At 46.4% G+C, this 21,691-nt stretch overlaps 1 protein-coding gene across 9 annotated transcripts in view; it reads right to left on the bottom strand.

Moving 5' to 3' along the window:
- Positions 1-21,691, bottom strand: part of SGMS1 (sphingomyelin synthase 1) — a 320,508-nt gene that overhangs the window by 191,133 nt on the left and 107,684 nt on the right. For 5 of the 9 annotated variants that reach the window (XM_075533701.1, XM_075533704.1, XM_075533696.1 and 2 more), the window contains one exon: positions 11,032-11,107. The gene's annotated coding sequence lies outside the window, so the exon portion shown is untranslated. Of the gene's footprint in view, positions 1-3,982; positions 4,125-11,031; positions 11,108-21,691 lie in introns of those variants that run through there. The other 4 variants (XM_075533703.1, XM_075533698.1, XM_075533700.1 and 1 more) reach the window with 3 other exon arrangements.

The raw sequence follows: 21,691 nt of genomic DNA on the forward strand, positions 1-21,691 counted from the left end.
TTGAGAACTATGGAATAATATGTTACAGGTATTAAATGCCAACGAATAAAAACATTTTTAGAAAGAAGATAATGACTTTTGGTTTTGCTCTGGTCTTTTCTGGAGGGGGATTCCCGAGATCTGATTCTTGATAGAGTCTGGAAACATCCACGCTGACTCGGAGAGGAAAAGGCCGGCAACGATGCTCCTGCTCATCTCCAAGGGCAGCAGAGGCTGAGCAGGGAGAACTCAGGGGGAAACCTTGCCCCATCCACCCTGATCTGGGCCCCGTGGCCTCCTTTTCCCCACACTCAAAGAACATTTCAAATGAAGGCACTGGAGTCCCTAAGCACACCAACACTGCTGTTCTGATCTGGCGCTGACCGAAGGGCACTGAAGCTCCTCGGAAAGGATGGAAGGGATGGAGAGCCCGTCCGACGTCAGAAGTGTATTTGCACCTCGGTGGTGCATATGCCAAGAAAACCAATGGCTTCACATCTTGAGGTTTTTGTTTTAAAATGGTTGCTATGATTTTTTGAAGCGATACTTTTTGACTTCACCGAGTAAGTCCAAGGGCTATCATGGGTCACCTCCCACATACTGACCTCCTCCACTGGGCTCTCCCCCGCCGTTCACAGAACTGTCACTGGCCGTGAATGGACTGGTCTATCCTGTTAGATGGTGCACGCCTCAAAAACAGAGCTGCGGGCTCATTTACCTGTGCAAACCCGACACCTCCTCGCAGGCAAAGTATGTGGTTAATGATTAATAAGTGTTTGCTCACCTATGATGTCTAGCGGGCAACATTAAATCCAAACCAATTTACTAAATGCCGGGTTTAAATTAACAAGGAGTCTCTGTTGGGGAAAGGCTGTTGTAATCTCTGATGCATTGTCCACCTAACTGCCCTCCATCCTGTAGATCAAGGGTTCAGAATTTTTAAATCTTTCCAAATTAAATCCTGGCTTGGCATTCCAAAGGGCAGTGATTATCTAGAGACGCTGCTTAGGAGGCTCCAGGGCAGCAAATTTCTACTTGCTTCCTATTAGGGCCTCCAGTTCCTGCTGGAAACATTTGTGACTTAGGTTTAGACCAGAGGATTAGCTGAGGTACTTACATGGGCACTCCCCCACCCCCACCTCCACCAAATAAACAAGTTGCCTTTCTCAATTTCATAACCATCCCAGTAAAGAACGACAGTTGCAGCAACAACACAGGAGGGAGCGGAGGCTGGAGGAAGATACGCCTCATAGCAAGGTTAATATAGCTGGGACTAAAAACAACTGTCAACTTCTGGCCTGTTCTGTTCATGCCTCTTTGAAGGCTAAAGGTGCTTGGGCAAGATTTGAGTCAATGTTTATATACTGTATCAAGGCTACATTTCTAAAGCTAGAGCCAGTCGTCATTAGCGCATGTGCCTCTATAGTAATAGATATTTCCATCACCCCATGAGAGTTCAATAGGACTGAAGGGATGGCACCCCAGGTTTCTAGGAGATACTCTGTGTCTGTAAGGACTTAGCTCATCTCCATCCAATCACAGATAAGTGGCAGCCAAACTGAATTCTTTGTGGGTATTTAAGCCATGCCATCATTCACACTTTTTGCTGTTCTTGTTTTTACTGTAAAGTCAGATGTATTGAAGTAAAATGAACACACAGTAAAACTCATCCTGTTCGGTGTTTGGCTCTGGATTCTCACCAACGCTGCCATGGCATTCCCACCAGAATCAAAATAGAGACTATTTCACTCACCCTCCTAAGTTCCCAGTACCACAACTCAAATGCCCAGCTCTTCTTCGGTGGTGTTTACCGAATGGCCAAGGTTCACAGGCCTCTGAGGTCACTGAAGGTACCATGGCTTGGGTCAGGCACACCTTAGTCCTCAAAGTAACATCCTTGCTTTTCAATACTCTCAGGAGGTCTTGTGCAGGAGAGAAGACTGCCCCAAACAGAAAGATGCTGCAGGCCAGCCTCTTGGAGGATGGCAGCTGTTCCTCAGGTGGAGAGAAGGCTGGACAAGGGCGAGCTCTGTCGCTGACTTACTTTCTAAGGGCATTTGCCAAGAGCTGGGTTGGGGAGGCCAGGAACTTACAAAGAAGTGTCTGCAACAGCTGCTATGTGATTTGGCTAGGAAACCAGTAAAAACTGAGAAGGGAAATGGCTAACAGTTCATTAGTTGGGCACACTTTTGCCTCGCCCAGAGACTACGCGTTTTCCTCCACTGTCCCACATACAGCTGCCCGGGCCCTCTGTGCACGTAGCAATGGCCTGTGTTTGACAGCCTGCAGGGCTGGCCAAGAGCCAGCTCCATTTGCCGGTGGAACGACAACACGCTTCCCTTGGCCCGGCACTAGGTGAGCCTCTGCACGTAGCAGCTGTTTATGTTTACTGATTAGTCAATCAAAGAACTCCCAAATCAAAGCTGTCCTCAAGGATCAGAACATTAAGGCCCAGTCTCTGTTCCCCAAACCACTCCATGGTGCAGGAAACCACCACCTGGCACGGAAGCAGGACTTGCTCGTAACCAGCACCTTGCCCTTTACCCTTTGCGGCAGCCCGAGAGGAGATGTGGGTGAGGAAATCCAGTCCCCTGGCAGGAACAGGGAAGCCACCACAGCCCGCACTGCTCGTCCCTCCCGAAACTTCCGGTAAGTCCCCAAGCAGTGAACTGGGCAAGCCACCAGGCAATGAGCTGCAGGACACCAACAATCTAAACAGGGGTACCCTTCCCCTTTTAATGTTTGTATTATCCTGACTTATCGACATTAAATGTGACCACTCTGATGCTATTTTTTAAAAACGCCAAGCTCCTCAGAAGCAAGGTATTAAAACCTGTCAGGTTCTCAGTCCCAGGGCTTGGCTTCCACTTTCTGCTGTAATTTGGTTCCAACCAACCGGGACCCTGGTAACAGTACAGCAGGAGCTTAAACAGGAACTGCTAACTGCAAGGCGGTTTACAGAAGCCTCAGGTGGGTGAGGGACGAGAGGCAAGGGGTAAGGGGCAAGGGGCAAGGGGCGAGGGGTGGGGAGGCCAGGCCAGGCCAGTAAGTAATTACCCCCGCCCCCACTCTGCTGCACAGGTCTCTGGGGCTGCCCTCAGCTTCTCATCACCCAATGAACTTCATGGGTGCTTCAAACCCACTCCCTCCCCACCTCTTCCCAGTCAGCCTGGTTAGACACTGGGCAATCTAAGAGTTTATTTGCGGTACTAAGTGCGCTGTGATTGACACAGAGGCATCCTCCCCAGACACTAGAACAATAGCTCCAGCCCATCTTGGATTGTAAAAACCCGACCAAGGCCTCACATACCCAAAGGGACTGAGCGAGTTGACTCACAGATGAAGGTGGCGTGAAAAATGCATTGAACACATGCTCTTCAATGAATGAAATCAGTATGAAGCTGTGAATTAAGTGCAAGCAGAAGCCAGTTAAGTCAAAACTGTGTTTATATACATTTTTCTAACTAAGCTAACTCAAAAGTACTTGGCACAAATATGCCTCACTATTGCTTCTAACCGGAGAGTGGCGCTGGATCACCCTTCAGCAGCAGGGTGCTATCGGAGACGCAGCAGGCCACGTGTACAAAAGGACCCCAAAGGCGGTGTCACGCCCAGGGACTCGAGGCCCAGGGAAAGGAACGATGGATCAAAGCTGAGTCTCAGAACTCATTACTATTCCAATTTCCCTCGTACGCATGGAGAAGAAGACACAAACAAGATGTCAAAAAGCTGCCTGTGAGCACCAACCAAGAGACAGGGGAAAGAACTGCTCTAAGAATAGTGAACATGCACCTTGTCGCTGCCATGCGTCTGCCTGCGTGCCCTTGTGACTCTGCACAGACAGTTTCTAAATGAAGCAGTCAGTCTATTTCCCCCCCTATTATTAAAGAGTACAGGAGAAGGGAAGCTAACATTTAGTTACTGTCTTCTTTACCATGTACACCAGCGATTGCTATATTTCCCGTTCTTCCTTAATAGCACAACCCCTTCATAAAACAACCACCTTTAAAAACTGGCCACCTGGAGCAAAAACGACACCGTCCAGCCTCTCTTGCAGCTGGTTGTTGCCATGTGGTTGTGATACATACACAGCTTCGGCCCAGGTGTGTTCTCTGTGTGCGCCAGGCGCCACTGGGAGTCCGTCCCTGAAATGAAAACGATGTGACATTTGTTCTTTTCTAGTGTCTGCAGCCGCTCGTGAGAGGTTTCCAGTGGCTACATGATGCAGTCTTTTCCTGTGGAACACAGTTTCTTTTTTCATAAGACAAATAATTCATGCTAACCCAGAGTAGAATTATTTGAAAATAAATTGATATATTATTTTCAGTTTTCAGTATTAGTCTCACATGACAGAAAAATATGTTTCTACTGCTGGTGTAGCAAATTGCAGTGAGTTTGAAAGAATGCAGACATATTATCTTACAGTTCTTGAGCCAGGAGACCAAAAAACAAGACTTACAGAGCTGACGGCAACTTGTCTAGAGGGCTAGGTTCTTTCTGAAGGCTCTAGGCCCATGGTTCTCAACCTGTGGGTCGCGACCCCCTTGGGGGTTGAACGACCCTTTCACAGAAGTCGCCCTAACTCATAACAGTAGCAAAATTACAGTTACAAAGTAACAACGAAAATAATTTTATGGTTGGGGGGGTCACCCCAACATGAGGAACTGTATTAAAGGGTCGCAGCATTAGGAAGGTTGAGAAGCACTGTTCTAGGCAAACCCTTGGCTTTTCTAGCTTCTAGAGGCCACCTGCATTTCCTGGCTTGTGGTCGCCTTCCAACAAATAGGATCACCGCAGCTTCTGCTTACATCGTCCTGCCTCTTTCTCTGTCTCTGATATGCCTGCTGCCTTCTGATAAAGCTCTCGTGACTGCACAGAATTCCCCTGGATAAGTCAGGAAAACCCGGTCTCAAGATCCTCAATGGAGCTATATCAGCGAAGTTCCTTTTTGGTTTTTTCTTGGCCAGAAAAGGTAATGTATTATTCATAGGTTTCAGGGATTAAGACCTACCTCTTTGGGTACACTGTCGCTGTCGTTGTAAGTCACTGAGGTCTACTCTGACTTGCACGGACCCTACAGAATCGGGCAGAACTGCTCCACAGGGTTTTCTGGGCCGTAACCTTTAAGGGACTAGCTCATCAGGTCTCTTCTCCTGCAGAGCAAGGCATGCACACTCAGTTGCTAGCCACCAACAGTACTAGATATAAGTCCACAAAAACAGAGCTCTGTGCGGTCCTTGGCAAATTCTAACAGTACAGAGGGGTCATAAGACCACACATTTGGCGATTTCCCTGACCTAACTCATTGGGTCTTGGAATCTGCCCGGGGGCTCAAGATGCCCCCATCCTTCTCTGCTCTCCCTTCCCTCCCGGGAGTTCTTTCCCTGCCTCAACACAATCGTTCTCAAGTTCAAAACAACAACAACAAAACCCACATTTGAGGACGGCTGCTCTAGCGTATGAAAGTACAGCTGAAGATTCGATAGTTCTCCCGAGTTTCATTTAGGAGAGGAAATGAACTCTTCTTTGCCCCTTTCCTTCCTGCTCACTCAGACTTGTGGAATGGCTGAGGGGTGGCCATCCTGGGCAAAGCTGTGGCAGCCCGTGTGGAGAATGCCGGTGCAACAATACAGAAGGAACCTGGGCTATGGCTCCCTGTCGGTTTGGCAACATTGGGCACCATCCCAGCCCTTCCTGCCAGCCTCGGGGTACTTTTTATGGAAGGTGAAATCCATCTCTGTATTTCGCACACTGGCAACAGAGGCTCAACTTAGCAGATGACAGCAGTTACTGGATGAAGAAGACACAACTTAGAAAAGCTATGAGAATCACCAAGTTCATACAGGCTTTAAGTAGACCTTCAACTTGAACCCAGGGAGTCCGGCTACCCATGAATCCACTGTGACTCCTCCCCCTTTGGCACGCTGCCAAGCCCTTACACACCGAGACGACGTAAAAGTCATTTCTACAGGCATCAGCTAAAGGATACGAGGCCCAACGTTCAGATGGGAAGCTGGCAAAACAAGACAGAAAGCAAGTTGAAGGAAAGGGTATTTAAAAGAATCCTAATCTTCTAAAACCTTATTTTGAAATGTAAAAATTCATTCTCTAGTATGAATAAGGAAGAAAACGTCATGAATCGCCACATGTTTCGGGGTCACCTCGGAGAGAGATGAGTAACAGTTTCCAATCTAGGGAAAAAGGACAATGCGGGCTAAGAGCGCAGGGGGTGCCGCAGAGCGCATGGCTCTGGGTTACAGACACGGGCAGAGTGACCCCGGTCCGCTTGGCAGTCGCTGGTCTTGGCAACAACTGTCAAGCCTCCTCTAAGCCTCCGGCAGACCCTGTTCTTGGGCTGCCTGGGCATCACTGTGATATAACCAGGGTCACAACTTCGTAGCAAGAGAGAAGCTACAGGAATCCATATTTAAAGTAAAAGAGGAGGCCGGGAGGTTGGAGGAGGCTCGGCCTTGCGCAGGCTCGGCCCAAAGAACTGGAAGTGTGACCATTAGCTTTCTTGCACCCTCAGCCCTAAGCAGTGCAGCCGAGCATGACGGCTCCCCACACCCAAAAGCCTGGCAAGGCTTCCTGCAGGCGCAGTCGGCGTTCTTGGCAAGCGTCTCTGTTCTACTTCGTTTCTTTCTCAGCTCCCCAGGTGAAGCTTCTAGAGCGCTCAGCTAACCAACTCATTTGGAAAGCAAAATCCAACAGTCACACCTGAGTTGACAGCCAACAATAACACTGGAACATGAGGAGGCAGGTATAAGTCACTGCTCATTACAATTTGCTGTTCAAAGAGGGGAAAGCCAGAGACTTTTCTACTGTTTTATGTTTTCCAAGCGAGACGATAGGGCCAAGTCCTTCAAGAATTGCTAGGCACTGATCTCAGCAGTTCCTACGACAGGTTTTCCATGTCTGCCTTTCCCAGGATCGCACTAGCATTACAAAAGCCCTCCTTCAACCCACAGCGCGTGAAGATGCTCAGATGACAGGCCAGCCGGAGCTTGAAGTCCTAACCCACACACACCTGTCACTAGACCTGTGAAGTCTCTGCAAGGTATGGTTACCTCCGGGCTAGTGTTCTCCTCCCGGCAGAAATAAAAAGCTATTACATCTTCAGCCTCAGTTGACATACATCTTGCTTGTTGTGTTTTTTTTTTCATGTGCTAAAGCCCAAGGCAACTTAATGTTTTATAGACCCCAAATTTCATGCTGTTTCCCATGCCTATTAAGAGGATGTAAAATATCAGGGCATGGGGCAATTACGGAGCTGACGCCGCTAATTCTGAACAGTAAACATCTGTTCTCTTGTCTGCACTCCGTGTGAGGAAGAAAGGCGTCCACAGACAGCCACAACTGGAAACCCTTTCTAACGGGACGCGAGGCGGCGAGCACAGTGACACTTTGGCAGAAAATAGATTGGGAGGCAAAACAAGACGGGTGCTGAATGAGAACTCTGTTCTAATGCGTTATCCTGAGAGTAATTATTCCAATTACCATGGGGGTCAACATCCACTACCCGGCCTTGAACGAGAACCCTGGCAGAAGTCTATGACTATGGTACACTCTGTGAGCATAGATGTGGTTTGGCTATTTCCAGAGAGAGCATTATTTCAACATTTTCCTGACCCTAGGTGAGGTCAAGAAAAATAAATCAACATTTAAAGCATAAAGGAATGAAGGAGACAGACATGGGCGTGTACTGAAAACAGAGTCACAATTCATTTGGGCCTTTCTTTTTTCTTTTTTTTTAAATTTTTTTTATTTTAACAATTTATTGGGGCTGATACAATTCTTTTCACAGTTCATACATACATTTGGGCCTTTCTGATAGTGAAGCATTGGATTCAGATGGTGGCTTCCATATTTCCAGAGCCACTGTAAGTTGGCATCAACTCAACGGCAACAAGTTGTCATTTGGGGATGTTTTTTCTTTTCCCTGCTAGATGACAATTCAGCTCTGGCAAATACCTTTCAGTGCATCCTTTAACGTGGGTCAGAGAAATAAATCTCCAGGGAGAGGTGGAAGGAGCGATGCCCTGCAACCTCAGCCAAGAGCACTGAGGAGTGAGCCGAGAGGGCAGCAGGAGTGCCGTAGAAGCAAGCCCGAGTACCAGCCGTGAGAGAGGATGTCTGGTGAGCTCTTCGCTCTCGGCAACGTGGGAGTGCTCAACCTGACACCAGAATGTCCACCACCCTGGGTCAGTGCCATTCTCCTGGTTCACAGTCAAAATAAACACAAAACTCAAGATGGGGGGAAAAACAACCTCTCAAGATCTCAACAAAGAATTATCAAGCAAATATTTGTGCTTAATCAAAAAATCATTGCTGATGTCAGAGGTATCAGGGCAGGAAGCGGCAAATACCCAAAAGTTGTTTACCTCTGTTTTATTGACTATGAAATTACCTTCTACTGTGTAGCAATGCAAGGCCTGGGAGTTCCAGAACAGTAAACTATGCACAGGCAAAACCAGTACACAGACCAAAAGGCAATTGTTCAAACAGAAAAAGAGGGCACTGGGTGGTTAAACATCAAGGAATATATGTGTCAGGGTTGTACACTTTCACCCTGCCCATTAAATCTGCGCACTCAGCAGGACATCTGAAAAGTTGGATTACGTGATGAAGAATATGGCATCAGGATTGGAAGTAGACACTGTTATCAGGTGCCATTGAGTGGTTCCGACCCATGATGACCCTGTGTACAACAGAATGAACCACTGCCTGGCCCTACACCATCATCACAATTGTTTCTACGCCTCAGCCCATTGTTGCAGCCACTGTGTCAATTCCTTGTTGAGGGCTATCCTCTCTTTCGCTGTCCCTCTACTTTACCAAGCATGAGACTGGTTTCTCCTGACACGTCCAAAGTGTGTAAGACAACGTCTTGCCGTCCTTGGCTCTAAGGAGCACTCTGACTGTACTTCTTCCAAGAGAGATAGGCCTGTCCTTTCAGTAGCCCATGATACTTTTATTTTTAAAAATCTTTTTATTGGGGGCTCATACAACTCTTATCACGGTCCACCCATCCATCCATTGCATCAAGCACATTTGCACATTTGTTGCCATCATCATTTTCAAAACATTTTCTTTCTACTTGAGCCCTTGGTATCAGCTCATTTTCCCCCTCCCTCCTCCACCCTCCTTCCCTCACAAACCCTTGATAATTAATTAATTATTATTTTTTCATGTCCTACACTGACTGATGTCTCCCTTCACCCACTTTTCTGTTGCCTTGCCCCCAGGGAGGGAGTTAAAGGTAGATCCTTGTGATCAGTTCTCCCTTTCTCCCCACACCTTCCCCTACCCCTCCTGGTATCGCTACTCTCATTATTGGTCCTGAGGGGTTTATCTGTCCTGGATTCCCTGTGTTTCCACCTCTTATCTGTACCCATGTACATGCTCTGGTCTAGCTGGATTGTAAGGTAGAATTGGGATCATGGTAGTGGGGGGTGGGGATCATTAAAGATCTAGAGGAAAGTTGCATGTTTCATCAGTGCTACCTGCACCCGGACTGGCTTGTCCCCTCCCCACCATGGTCCTTTTAACATTCCTCTCCAGCACCACGATTCAAGGCATCGCTCCCCCACAGGCTTCCTTATTCCATGTCCAACTCTACCTGCATATGAGGCAACTGAAAATGCCAAGGCTCGGCTCAGGCACACCTTACTCCTCAAACTAATATCGCCTCTGTTCAGTTCTCTGAAAGGTCTTGTGCAGATGGACCTAATGCGATTCATCTGTCGGTCTCCTGACTGCTGCTCATTCAGCAGCTGCAATACAAAGATGATATAACCTTGCTTGCTGGAAATGAAAAGGACTTAAAATAGCTTTTGGTGAACACCATGGACTAGTGCTCAGTATGAACTGTACCGCAAAGACAGCAAGGCCCTTACAACTACAGCAGCACCACCACAACGGGAGAAAGGACTGAACCTGTCAAGGATCTCATCGGCTGCAAACTACAAGGCCAGCAGTGGGAAACCACCCGTTGCTTCGTGGCAGAAAGGCCTGGCTTTCTCCTCCTATAGAACAACAGGGGCTGTTAGGCCCTGTCCTATGGGGTCACTCTGAGGGAGAATCGACTCACTGCCAATGAGTGGATCCATAACCAACGTCCATGGAAGCAGTAGTCAAGAAAGCAAACAACACAGTGCATTGGCAAATCAGCTGCAAAAGATTGCTTTCAAGTGTTAAAAAGCAACGATGTTACTTTGAGGATTAAGGTGTGTCTCACTCAAGCCCAGGTATTTTCCACTGCTGTTTATGCATGAGTAAGCTGGACAATAAAAAAAGAAAGGCCAAGGAAGACTCGATGCCTTTGAATTACCATGTTGGTGTAGACCAGGGGTCCTCAACGTTTTTAAACAGGGTGTCAGTTCACTGTCCCTCAGACCCTTTGGAGGGCCAGACTATAGTTTTTAAAAAAAAAAACTATGAACAAATTCCTATGCACACTGCACATACCTTATTTTGAAGTTAAAAATAACAAATGGGGCAAAGGCGGGCCGGATAAATGTCCTCGGCCAGCCGCATGTGGCCCGTGGGCCATAGTTTGAGGACACCTGGTGTAGATGATTGAATGCTTCATGGGCCACCAAAACAAACAAATTATTTAGAAGCAGGACAGTGAGAACACTGCTTAGAAGCGAGAATGACCAAACTTCAACTCACATATTTTAGTCATGTTATCAGGAAGGACCAGTCCCAGGAGAAGGACATCCATCATGCTAGGTAAAATAGAGGGTCAATAAAAAAGAGGAGGAGTCTCAATGTGATGAGATGGATTGGCATAATGGTTACAACAATGGGCTTAAACACGGCCAAGATGATGAGGACCGTGCCGGGCAGGAAATGTTTCACTCGGCTGCACACCGGCTGGCTATGGGTTGGAACTGAGTCGACGGCACCTAACAACAAGGACAATAAAACGATCACCAGGGACATGATCAAACAAGCCACAGACACAGCTCAAACGCCACACTGTAAATAGACCAGGCTGCGTTTTCGATACTGCATTATGTAAATTATGTGAGGCTGATTTTGACTTACATGCCTTTTATACACACATTCAGTGCTCCAACTTCACCGTTCTTGAAATCCAGGAAATCTGTCTCTGGACCTTTGCCTGGAACAGAAAGGGAAAGACATGAGCAAAGAGGCAGCCAAAAGAAAATAGGGGCAGAACTCCAGTCTTGACATTTAAGAGCAAAACAGGGTGTCTGAATTAAGGAAAATCTCGTAGTCTGTCATTTTTCATTGTAAACCAAAATCATTAATAGTAATTTAATGTTTGTAGAGACGATCGGTATCATTTACAAAGAGGATTCATGTGCATTTTCTCATGTGACTCTTAGATAATTGAGAATAAACAAGCATTACTTTAACAGGTGGTAGTTGACATTCCTGAAGAGGTTAGGGAATTTTCTCGTGATCGCTCAGCCAGCAAATGTCAGAACAGGAATTAGACCCCAGCTCTCCAACTCCTCCTTCAGAGTTTTCCACGGAACCAAATGACCTGAAAACACTATTATAACTGCTTCTTACATTAGCTTTGTTTTCTTAGCCAAGGGATCTTAGAAATAGATTGGCCTGCAGAATGCTGTGACATTGTTTTAGGATTAATCATTTACCTCAGACAGCCCAAAGGGTAAACAACTGACCCGCAGCAGCTGAGAAATGCCTTTTCTTCCTACATCACATGTACACTGCTGGATTTTGTTTTTAATAGTTTACTTTCATTTCCTAAAAATAAGCTTATAAAAAACTGTGCAATAACAGTAAAATAAATACCTTGTACTTTTTAACTTCATTCGCTGTTGTTAACCTTTTATCCCCATTTACCGAACCACTTGCCCCCACCCTCTTTACACACATGCCTTTTCTCTGTCTCCCCTGCACCCCCCTAGGAATGTTGGGGAACGTTACATACATCATGGTCCTGTATCTCTACAGAGTTCAATTCTTAAAATTAAGAATACAGGTAGCCCCTCACTTCTGGCATATTAAAAGCTGACTCCGTGCAGAAGGTTCTTGTCTTTTAGTTTATTGTTAGTAGTTATGTAATGCATACAGTGTTGCAGTGTCTGACCTACAGATCCTGTCATCCTCAGATGCTCACTTGAAGATGTTCAGAGATCAGACTTATAAAGTGTGACAGTTAGGTTCATTGTGCCAACTAGGCTCCCGTAGGAACATGTGCGCTACCGAGATAAATGGCTCTGTGAAGCCAGCCTTTTCCTCTTTCTCTCTTTTCCTCGTGTTTGGCCCAGTGTGCTGTCTGAGTTAGCAGCTCTGCCTCAACTGCGCGCTGTACTACCTGTGGGCCATGCAGTGCTCCTCCACCTGGCCAGGGCGACCGTGACCCACCGTAGATCACACTGCTGTGCTCCTCCCTGCCGAGTCTGCTGCCTGTGGGCGGAGGCTGCACCTCTAGCCTGACAGTGTGCATCACTACATCGTGAGGCTACAGCCTGAAGCTCCGCCCAGACCTGCTTTACCAGACTGTGCTACTGGCCTCTGCTACACCTTGCCGTTTCAAGTTCCCACCTTGGCCTTGAGCCAGTGGCCGCAAAAGTTGGAAAGGCCTTCAGTATACTAACTGTCCCACCAAAGTAAGCTGGACTGAGCTCCGTGTACTGCTTGCTGTGGGTGCTAATTTGCTGTAGTAATTTGTTATTAGAACGACTGGCAGGGCCGTAGTCACACACGCATTCAAAGCAGAGTGGACGGCCACGTCTCTGAGCTGCCAGATTTAATGAGGCAGCACTCTCTCAGCTCAAAATCCATCTTAAACTTATGTAAGAATGCCCTCACTCTGAAACGACGGAATAATCCAAGTAAACAGTCTCGGACACAGTGGCTTTCACTTGCTACACACGCAGCTTTTAAATCGCTGAAAAGACTTTAACATACCTTTTCTTACACTGAAGGCTAAATGAGAACTATATGTTCTTCTTTGGGTGAAAGTACAAGTTCTTACAGACCAAAAAATGGATCTCATTCATGACTCAGGCACCACCCGTATTTGCTTTAATGTCAGAGCAGATTTACAATGTAAACCAGCGACTTTTACATTCTCTTACTTAGCCATCAATTTAAGTATATGTGACATTGATGTCACACTGTCAACATTCCCACATGATTTGATTCAGGTGGCACATTCTTCACCAGAAATGACAGAGGCCATGTTTCCTTCTTAAATGTCCATCCAGCTGCCCACCACCACTGCCAGCCCACCTCGCAATGGAGATAGCAATTTGATCATCTGGCCAAGGAGCTATACAATTTCTCTACTGAAAAATTACTACTGCCTCCTGAAACTCATACGGAACTTCTAAGTCTGCTCCGGCAGAAAGCCACTTGCTCCTCCACCGGGAACCCTCATTCGGCGTCACCACCAGCACCTGGCCCTCCACCTGGTGTGCTCACTCACGTACCTCGCTACGGTCACTATGGACACGCAAGGAGCCCTGCCGGCGTATTACCAGTTGGGCAGCTGACTGCAAGGTAAACACCTGGAAGCCACCAGCTGCCTAACGGCGAAAAATGACCTTCCCGCTCCTGTGAAGGTTCAGTCTGGGAACCCACAGGGCCGGTTCTCCTGTCCTGAGGGAATCAACTCAACAGCAGTGAAGTTTTTAAAATACAGATACATGAATTCCTACTTGTTCAATGATCTCTAACTTATCGCTGTAATTCATTAATTTGGTACTCAATTTTTCTTACACTGGGCAGGTGGGAGCCCTCTAAGGTGACTCTTATGTCTTGGTGATATAATATGCCTCCTAATTTTAAAATGTTTTCTTGAACTTTCTTACTTTCTGGCTCCGGGGGTGGGGGAGTGGGGAGCTTCTGCACTAGTTTGGCACCTCCCGTCGACCTTGCGTAAGACAAGGATGCCAGAGACTAAGCTCTGGTACAAACACTGCTTCAAAGGCACTGTTTTTATTGATTCATTTTGAAGATGGGTCACATTTTCCTTCTTCTTTGTGTATTTCTCTCCATCCAATAGCAGACAAGTCCGGGGTATTGAGTTTGATTCTGGTGGCAACGCAAGGACTGGCAGCTGCCTTGGTCCTGCCGTGCTTGGATGCCAGGCCTGTTTCCGTGATAGCCCCTGCCCAGGTGAATTGCCTGGACTACCAAGAAGTGCTTTCTTTCCCGGCATCTCAACAGACACCTGAAGTGCTCGGCGAGGTACTGATTCCCTAGCTCAGTGGTTCTCAACCTTCCCAGGGCCGCTACCTTTAATACAGTTATCTTGTGGTGACCCTCAACCATAACATTATTTTTGTTGCTACTTCATCACTGTAATTTTTCTACTGTTATGAATCAGGCAACCCCAGTGAAAGGGTCATTCGAACTCAAAGGGGTTGCGACCCACCGGTTGAGAACCGCTGCCCTAAGGGAGTAGTGCATGCATGGCCTCTGCGACCTCTGTTTAGTTTTCATGTCTGGTAGCAGCTGCTTTCTGTGCATCCTCCACATGCGTACCACCCCAGCTCTGGGTTCCCCTCTCTTCTTCTTCTTCTCCAGGATCCTACCCAGCCAAGTTCAGCCTCCACAACAGCCCTGCACACCCATCCCTGCCTTCTCAGTTCAGCTTGAGCTCCCTGCCCTGCACCCCATCATCGGGGCTAGTGCCGCCGCCAACAACAACAACAACAACAAAACAGGACAAAACCAGGACCGGCCTTCCTGGGATGCCCTTCTCTCAAGGATCACAATCCTGGTGGCCTGCTGTCCACTGCCTGAAACAAAATGCCTCCTGTGTTGTCCAGTCCTCTCGCTGTTTCCAGTCAAAGTCTGGCATCACCCAGTTCTCTTTTTCCCTCTATGCCTTCAACGTCAAGTGATGCTTGATGAACACGAGGCTGCCCTAGTAACAGGAGCTCAGAGTCCCACGTTTCCAGCATTAGATACACGCTCTCTACATAAACATTCCCAACAAGCCCTCTTTTTAGCACGGCGTCTCGCAGAAATACAGTGGTTACTGCAGCACTGTGATGAAATGCTCGCTCGCAGGCAGGCAGTTTCAAACAGGCTGAAGGGAATGCCGCCATGTCTTCCAGAAAGCTGATGGCCAGCTGGCCATCACCGGACAGACCTTTGCATTTATTTCCACCAGGCTTCCTCCAAATGGCATAATATGTGACCGTCTGGCCAGAGAAATGAAAGTCACTTGCAATTCTTCACTTCCCTTGTTCATGTGCATGTATTTTAGAGTAAGAAGAAGACGCTTTTTTCCCATGGAAATCATAAAAATATCAAATTATTCCCATTTTTTTAGAGGGAACCGCTGGTGAGAAAATAATCAGGAAAATATAGTCAAAGAAAACTTACAAACCCAGATACGAAGAAGGGAGAACGCAGTGTTTTCCTCACACGCTGTGAGAAACCAGGATTTTGCAATCCCTGGAAATAGAGACTACATCGCGCACCACACGAGTCAGGGGGCAGCATGCGCACCCAGTCACGAGGCCGTCCAAGCAGGGAGCCAGACAGAAACGCACGGCATTCTATTTCGACATCTTCAGCAGATTATCTCCATAGTAGAAATCCACATGGCACCCTGTTCTCATTCATTTTCTCAGAAGCAGCCCATGCGTGCCCAGTTATATTTCTCTTCAGTTTGGCTTCAGGGCCCCTAAAATGTAAATCATAGGAGCAAGTATCTGACGCCTGCCTGGTCACCCTCTCCCTGTGCAGGCACTGCCCGTGCGATGGGGGCTTTTGGGATGGTCTTCTCACCGGTCTCTTCACGTTGTTGTGTGAACCCTGACCAGCACTTTCGCTGTGTGAGATGCCGTCGGTCGAGCTGGTTCTGGTTCCGACTCATAGCAACCCTCAGACAACAGGACCAAACACTGCCGGGGCCATCCACACGGTGGCTCTTAGGTTTGAACGCACCGATGCAGACACCAGGTCAGGCCATCTCATCAAAAGCTTTCTCTTTTTCGCTGCCCTGATACTTTACCAAGCATGATGCCCCTTTCCAGGGACTGCGCTCTCCTGGCAGCATGCAAAAGTGCATGAGATGAAGTTGGCACGGACGCTCACAAAACACAAAACCCAACTTGCTGTCACGGAGTTGACTTCGACTCATGGCGGCCTAAAGGTCAACTGAGTACAAGTTCTCCTGTGCGTCCCAATGCCCAGCGATATTGTTGGGTCCCCTGGGTCTGGTGACGCAGGCCTTTATTACCTGCTTTCCCATTTCGTTCTTCAATCTTTTATGCCTCTTACAAGGAACGGCTTGTAGCCATTTCTGAAACGTCCCACTCTCTCTGTCTTGTCTTGACTAACTCACGGAGGACTGGCAGTTTCTGGGAAGTGTCTCATGACTGCCATTGAGCCGCAGGCCCACCTCCACTGCACCTGTTAGAGAGGTGGTCTTTAATGACTGACCAGCACACACTAAGTGTTTACATCGTGCGAAGCACTGGTGATTGCTTAATATGCATTGTAAGGCATTGACAAAAAAACAATGCTCCAGGGACTGATGGGATACAAATTGAGAAGTTTCAACAAACAGATTGGATACCGGAAGTGCTTGCTAGTCTACTTCAAGAATTATGGAAGACAGCTAGCTACTTGTCCAACCAACTGGGGAAGATCCATCTTTGTGCCCACTTGGGGAAAAAAATGATCCTCAAAAAGAATAGAAGAATGATCTAACAGGAGCCCTGGTGGCACAGTGGTTACACATTGGGCTGCCACCGTCAAGGTGGGCAGTTCCAAACCACCAGCAGCTCCACGGGAGAAAGACGGGGCTTTCTATTCCCGTGAACAGTTTCAGTCTTGGAAACTCACAGGGGCAGTTCTACCCTGTCCTAGAAGGTTGCCATGAGCTAGTACTGCTTCAGTGGCACTGAGTTTTGAGTGAGTTATCACTTATACCGCGTGCTAGCAAACTTTCTTACCGCCATGGAGTCGATTCTGCCTCAAAGCAACCCTACAAGACAACGCGGAAGTGTGCCTTTGGGTTTCCAAGGCTGTCAACCTTTACAGGAGTAGAAAGCTTTCTTCTGAGGAGCGGCTGGAGATAATTCAAAAACAACTGCAGCAATACACTGACAAAGAACTTGCCAGAAGTTCAAACCAAATTCAGAAAAGGATGTGGAATGAGAGAAACCATTGCTACTATCAGATGGAACTAGGCAGAGAGAATACTAGGAAGATGTTTACCTGTGTGGATCACATGGACGTACTTGAATGTGTGAACCCGAAACACTATCGCGTGAACGCCCTGACTTCAAGTCCATTCGCTTAGGCCCGTACGAGAGAGAGGAGAACCACTGCATGCAGTTCCCAAGACACTAAATCTGCAGAGAAGGCTGCTTCCGCTTTCCCTGAGAGCGGCTGGTGGGTTCAAAGCGCTAGTCTCTTGATTAGTAGCCCGAAACGTAATGCTCTGCACCAACAGAATTCCTTAAAATATTATGAAACGAGGGAATTCCAGACCCTCGGTGTATTCATGAAGACCTGGTGCATGGATCAAGATGTGTAATTTCAGCAGAAAAATGGTACTGCTGCATGGTATAAAACTAGAAAAAAGTATATGTTAGGTTGCATTCTTTCACTGTTTATTAAATCTGCATGCTGGACAAGTAATCTGAGAAACTAGATTATATAAAATAGAACACAGCATCAGAATCAGAGGAAGACTCATTCGAAAATTATAGCAGACAGCTGACACAACATTGCTTGCAAAAAAGTGAAGTCAACTTTAAGCATTTAAGCCTTTAGTACGGATTCTTCTTAAATTTGGGAAAAGAAGAAGCAGAAAAGCCTCACAATTGGACTGATGAATTGCATCATGATACAGGGAAAAAAGAATCCATTCTATTTTGATCAACAATCATTGTCCACAGAAGCAGTAGTATTGGGCAAACCTTCAGTGAACAAAATCTCTTTAAGATTTTATGAAGCAAAGATGTCATTTTGTCTATTAAAGTGTATCTTACCCAAGCCAAGGTACTGCCTATTACCTCAAGCCTGCAAAATCTGGCCAATAAAAACAGAGGACAGAAGAATTGATGTCTTCAATTTGTGATGCTGGTAAAGCCTGCTGACTATTCCGTGGACCCTGGACTGCTAGGAGAACACACACTTCAGTCTTAGAACTATCATCTATCATCGGCACGCTCCTGTAGAAGCAAAGATGGCCTCAGCTTGCTTCCTTTGGATAAATCATTCTAGAAAAGAGCATCATGGTTGGTAAAGCAGAGGTTATACACGATGCACTGTGACACACAATAGCCACAACGAAATATTCAAGCTTGCCAGCAATCAGGCCTCGTAACCGGACAACGGTTCACTCTGTTCTGTAAGGTCTCCAGGAGGCAGAGCCCGGTCCACAGCTACTAACAACAATGAAGGAAGGAAGATCATCAACACAGCCCACTACCTATGTGGCAGCGATCAAGGAGCTCATAGGGAAAATTCCACTATCCTTGAAATCCATTCCCATGACGCCACGAGTCCTAGGAGTACACATATGCACACTTTCTCTACATTCCGAACCTCAAAATAACCCTTGAGATAAATACTACTTACAATCCCCAAACTACAGTCGAGGGACTGAGACACGGCAAGAATAAGCGACCTGTTCTAGGTTGTAACAGGCAGGAACTGACAGCAATGGGATTTAACGCGACGCTGCCAGTTGGTGCTGTGAGCTCTTACCCACGTGACACACTGGTGCTCCCCAGCCCCTGCCCACTGAGAACTAGAGATATGATAAGGTTCTCTGCATAAACATACATGAAATACAGTGCTCATGGATGAGGTGCTTTCTTTACACACAACAGAGAGCCCGAGACCTGCAACGAAAGCACACCAGATTCCAACTCCGACGGAACAACCCAAAGAACACGTTTACCCGCCACTCTGACGGGCCACCGCCTCATCTACTTGACACACACCGAAGGGACACTGGAGGGTTAATGGCACGGGCTTAGAAGTCAAACACGCCTGGGTTCCATCTGCAAGTTCAATGGCTGACTCTGTAGCCTTGAACAAACTATGTGACCTCTCACTGTGCGTAGCATCCTCCTCATAAGGACTAAATAAGACCATGCCCAGACAGAGCTTAGTTTCAGTGCCTGGCACTAAGCACTATGTAAACACTACATAACGAGTAAAAACAACAACTTCTGCTGCTTTGCTTCGGGGGGAAAACAAAAATCCCCAATGCCATTGTCGATTTCAATTCCTAGAGACTCAGTGTAGGATTTCTGAGGTTGTAGATCTTTTTTTTAAATTATTTTATTGGTGGCTCTTACAGCTCTTATCACAATCCATATATAAATCCATTGTGTCGAGCACATTTGTACATATGTTACCATCGTTTTCAAAATATTTTCTTTCTACTTGAGCCCTAGGTATCAGCTCATTCCCCCCCTCCCCATCCTTCCTTCGTCATGAACCCTTGATAATTTATAATGTTTTTTCATGTCTTACACTGACCGCTGTCTCCCTTCACCCAACTTTTCTGTTGTCTGTCCCCCTGGGAGGGGGTTATGTGTAGATCATTGTGGCCGGTTCTCTCTTTCTCCCCCACCTTCTCCTTCTCCTGGTATCACTACTCTCATTATCGATCCTGAGGGGTTTATCTGTCCCGGATCCCCTGTGTTTCCAGCTCTGATCTGCACCAGTGCACATGCTTTGGTCTAGCAGGATTTGTAAAGTAGAACTGGGGCTACTATGGCAGGGGTGGGGAGGAAGCACTAAAGAACTAGAGGAAATGTGTGTGTTTCGCTGGTCCTATACTGCCACCGATTGGCTCATCTTTTCCTTGTGAGGGGATGTCCAATTGTCTACAGGCTGTAGAGTTGTATGGGAGAAGATCGCTTTCTTCAAAGGAGTGCCTGGGGTATTTGAACTGATCTTGCTGGGAGCATTCAGTGTTCACCCAACAGCACCACAAGGGCTTGTTCCTAATTCCTATGGGCAAACACCAATAAGTAGATAAAATACATCTCAGAGTCAGATACACCATAGATTCTTTCCAAAGATGTTCATTATAGGGCAAACTATGTGGGCAAGAAGAGGTACAGGAACTCTCTGCACTCTGGACAACTTTTTTGTAACTGCTTTAAAACTTAGCCTATTAAAACAATGATGTTTCTTGTTTCGTTTAATGGCAGAGTGTCCTTCTCCCAGACAGCCTGCATCAATGACTCACAAAGCTTTTTAAAAATGGTTTTCTGTATGTCCCTCTGCCCTCCGGAAAAGAGAAGACAGCAAAGCCCACAGTGTAAATTCGGCGACTGTGCTCTGCTCTAATATCCCTGAAGGTAAAGGCCAGGCCTTCGTCACCGCGGTCTGTGAGCAACAACACAGGAATGCGGAGGAGGAAAGATGCGCTGGGCCGCCTAAGTCAGCTCTGCCCGTTCAACATGACACTGCTCCTTAGAATTGAATAGTCGAACACATGTGGGACTGCAAGTGATTCGACTTTGAGGAGGAAAAAGTTTGTTTTTTTATTCTTCTTAATGAGCACAAATTACACTTTGAGAGCAAAAACTGCCTCCCAAACCCTCTTTGACTGTTAAATAGATTTATCTTTATTCTGAAGTACTTAACGAACTAACATACATCTTCTAATCTGCTATCTCATAAATATGAATCACTGTGTGCAAGAAATGTACTGTCTGCCTTGTGCTAAACCCGGCATGCACAGAGAACACGAAGGCCAGGCCAAGGCTAGCGTAACAGGGAGACAATAAAGGAGTAACGGCAATGCCGTCCCATCAGTGCTTTCAGCAAAGTAGAAGCAAGTGGACGAGCACGGAGGAGGGGATGACAAACCTTGTTATGCATTTCAGTCCCATACTGTGAGGAAGGATCTGTTCTCAATTTCCGCTGTCATTTCCTCATCCAATTCTCATTATTCCCTTATGCCCACATTCGAAATCCAAGAGGGCGAGAAGGCTGTCTGCTGTGGTAAAGATTTACAATCTGAGACCCAAGCCTCTTAATAGGCTTAGCCCACTGCCCACTCACCTGCCTTGTGTACACTGGGGAGACAGGAATCTCCTAAACTATACTATTGGCTGCTAAACCATACACAACTTGAGGATTTAATTGAACTTTATCCAAAAACTTTGGCATAAGTGTTTTTTTCCAAAATACATTGACCTTCATTCAGTCAATGAAAGATGTATATAATTATAATTCATAGAAAGTTAAAAGATACAAGCCAAAAGGATGGTTAATCTAAGCTTAGAAAGCCATCACTAGAGGCTCATTTAATTACATAAATATTACTCATTCATTGAATTATTTAAATTATATCCATTAAGGCAACATAATAAAGGTACATATGCCCTTGGGAGGAAATGATACAATCACAAACAAGTCCTGCAGCCCTGCTATAAGGAATGCTGTTAATATGAACGGATATTAAAATGATCTCTCGATTCCCAGTGGCCAGGGAATTATTTTCTTAAAATTCTGTTAGGCTTCAATTTTCTACAATCAACAGTGAAGAGAAAAATCACTGGAATCTAGCTGCTATTTTTGGTTCTATAAGATTTGTGATGTTGTAATTGTATCTTTATGTATTTATTTAAACAATTCTAATAAAACTGGGTAAGAATTAAAAAAAACATACTGCATGAGAGCAAACAAAAGAAAAAAATTAGTTTAATTGTACCTAAGCCCTTACTACTGGAGCACTATGATGGTTAGGTTTTATGTCAAC

The sequence above is a fragment of the Tenrec ecaudatus genome, chromosome 16 (genome assembly GCF_050624435.1).
Source record: "Tenrec ecaudatus isolate mTenEca1 chromosome 16, mTenEca1.hap1, whole genome shotgun sequence".
In the NCBI taxonomy this organism is placed as follows: Eukaryota; Metazoa; Chordata; class Mammalia; order Afrosoricida; family Tenrecidae; genus Tenrec; species Tenrec ecaudatus.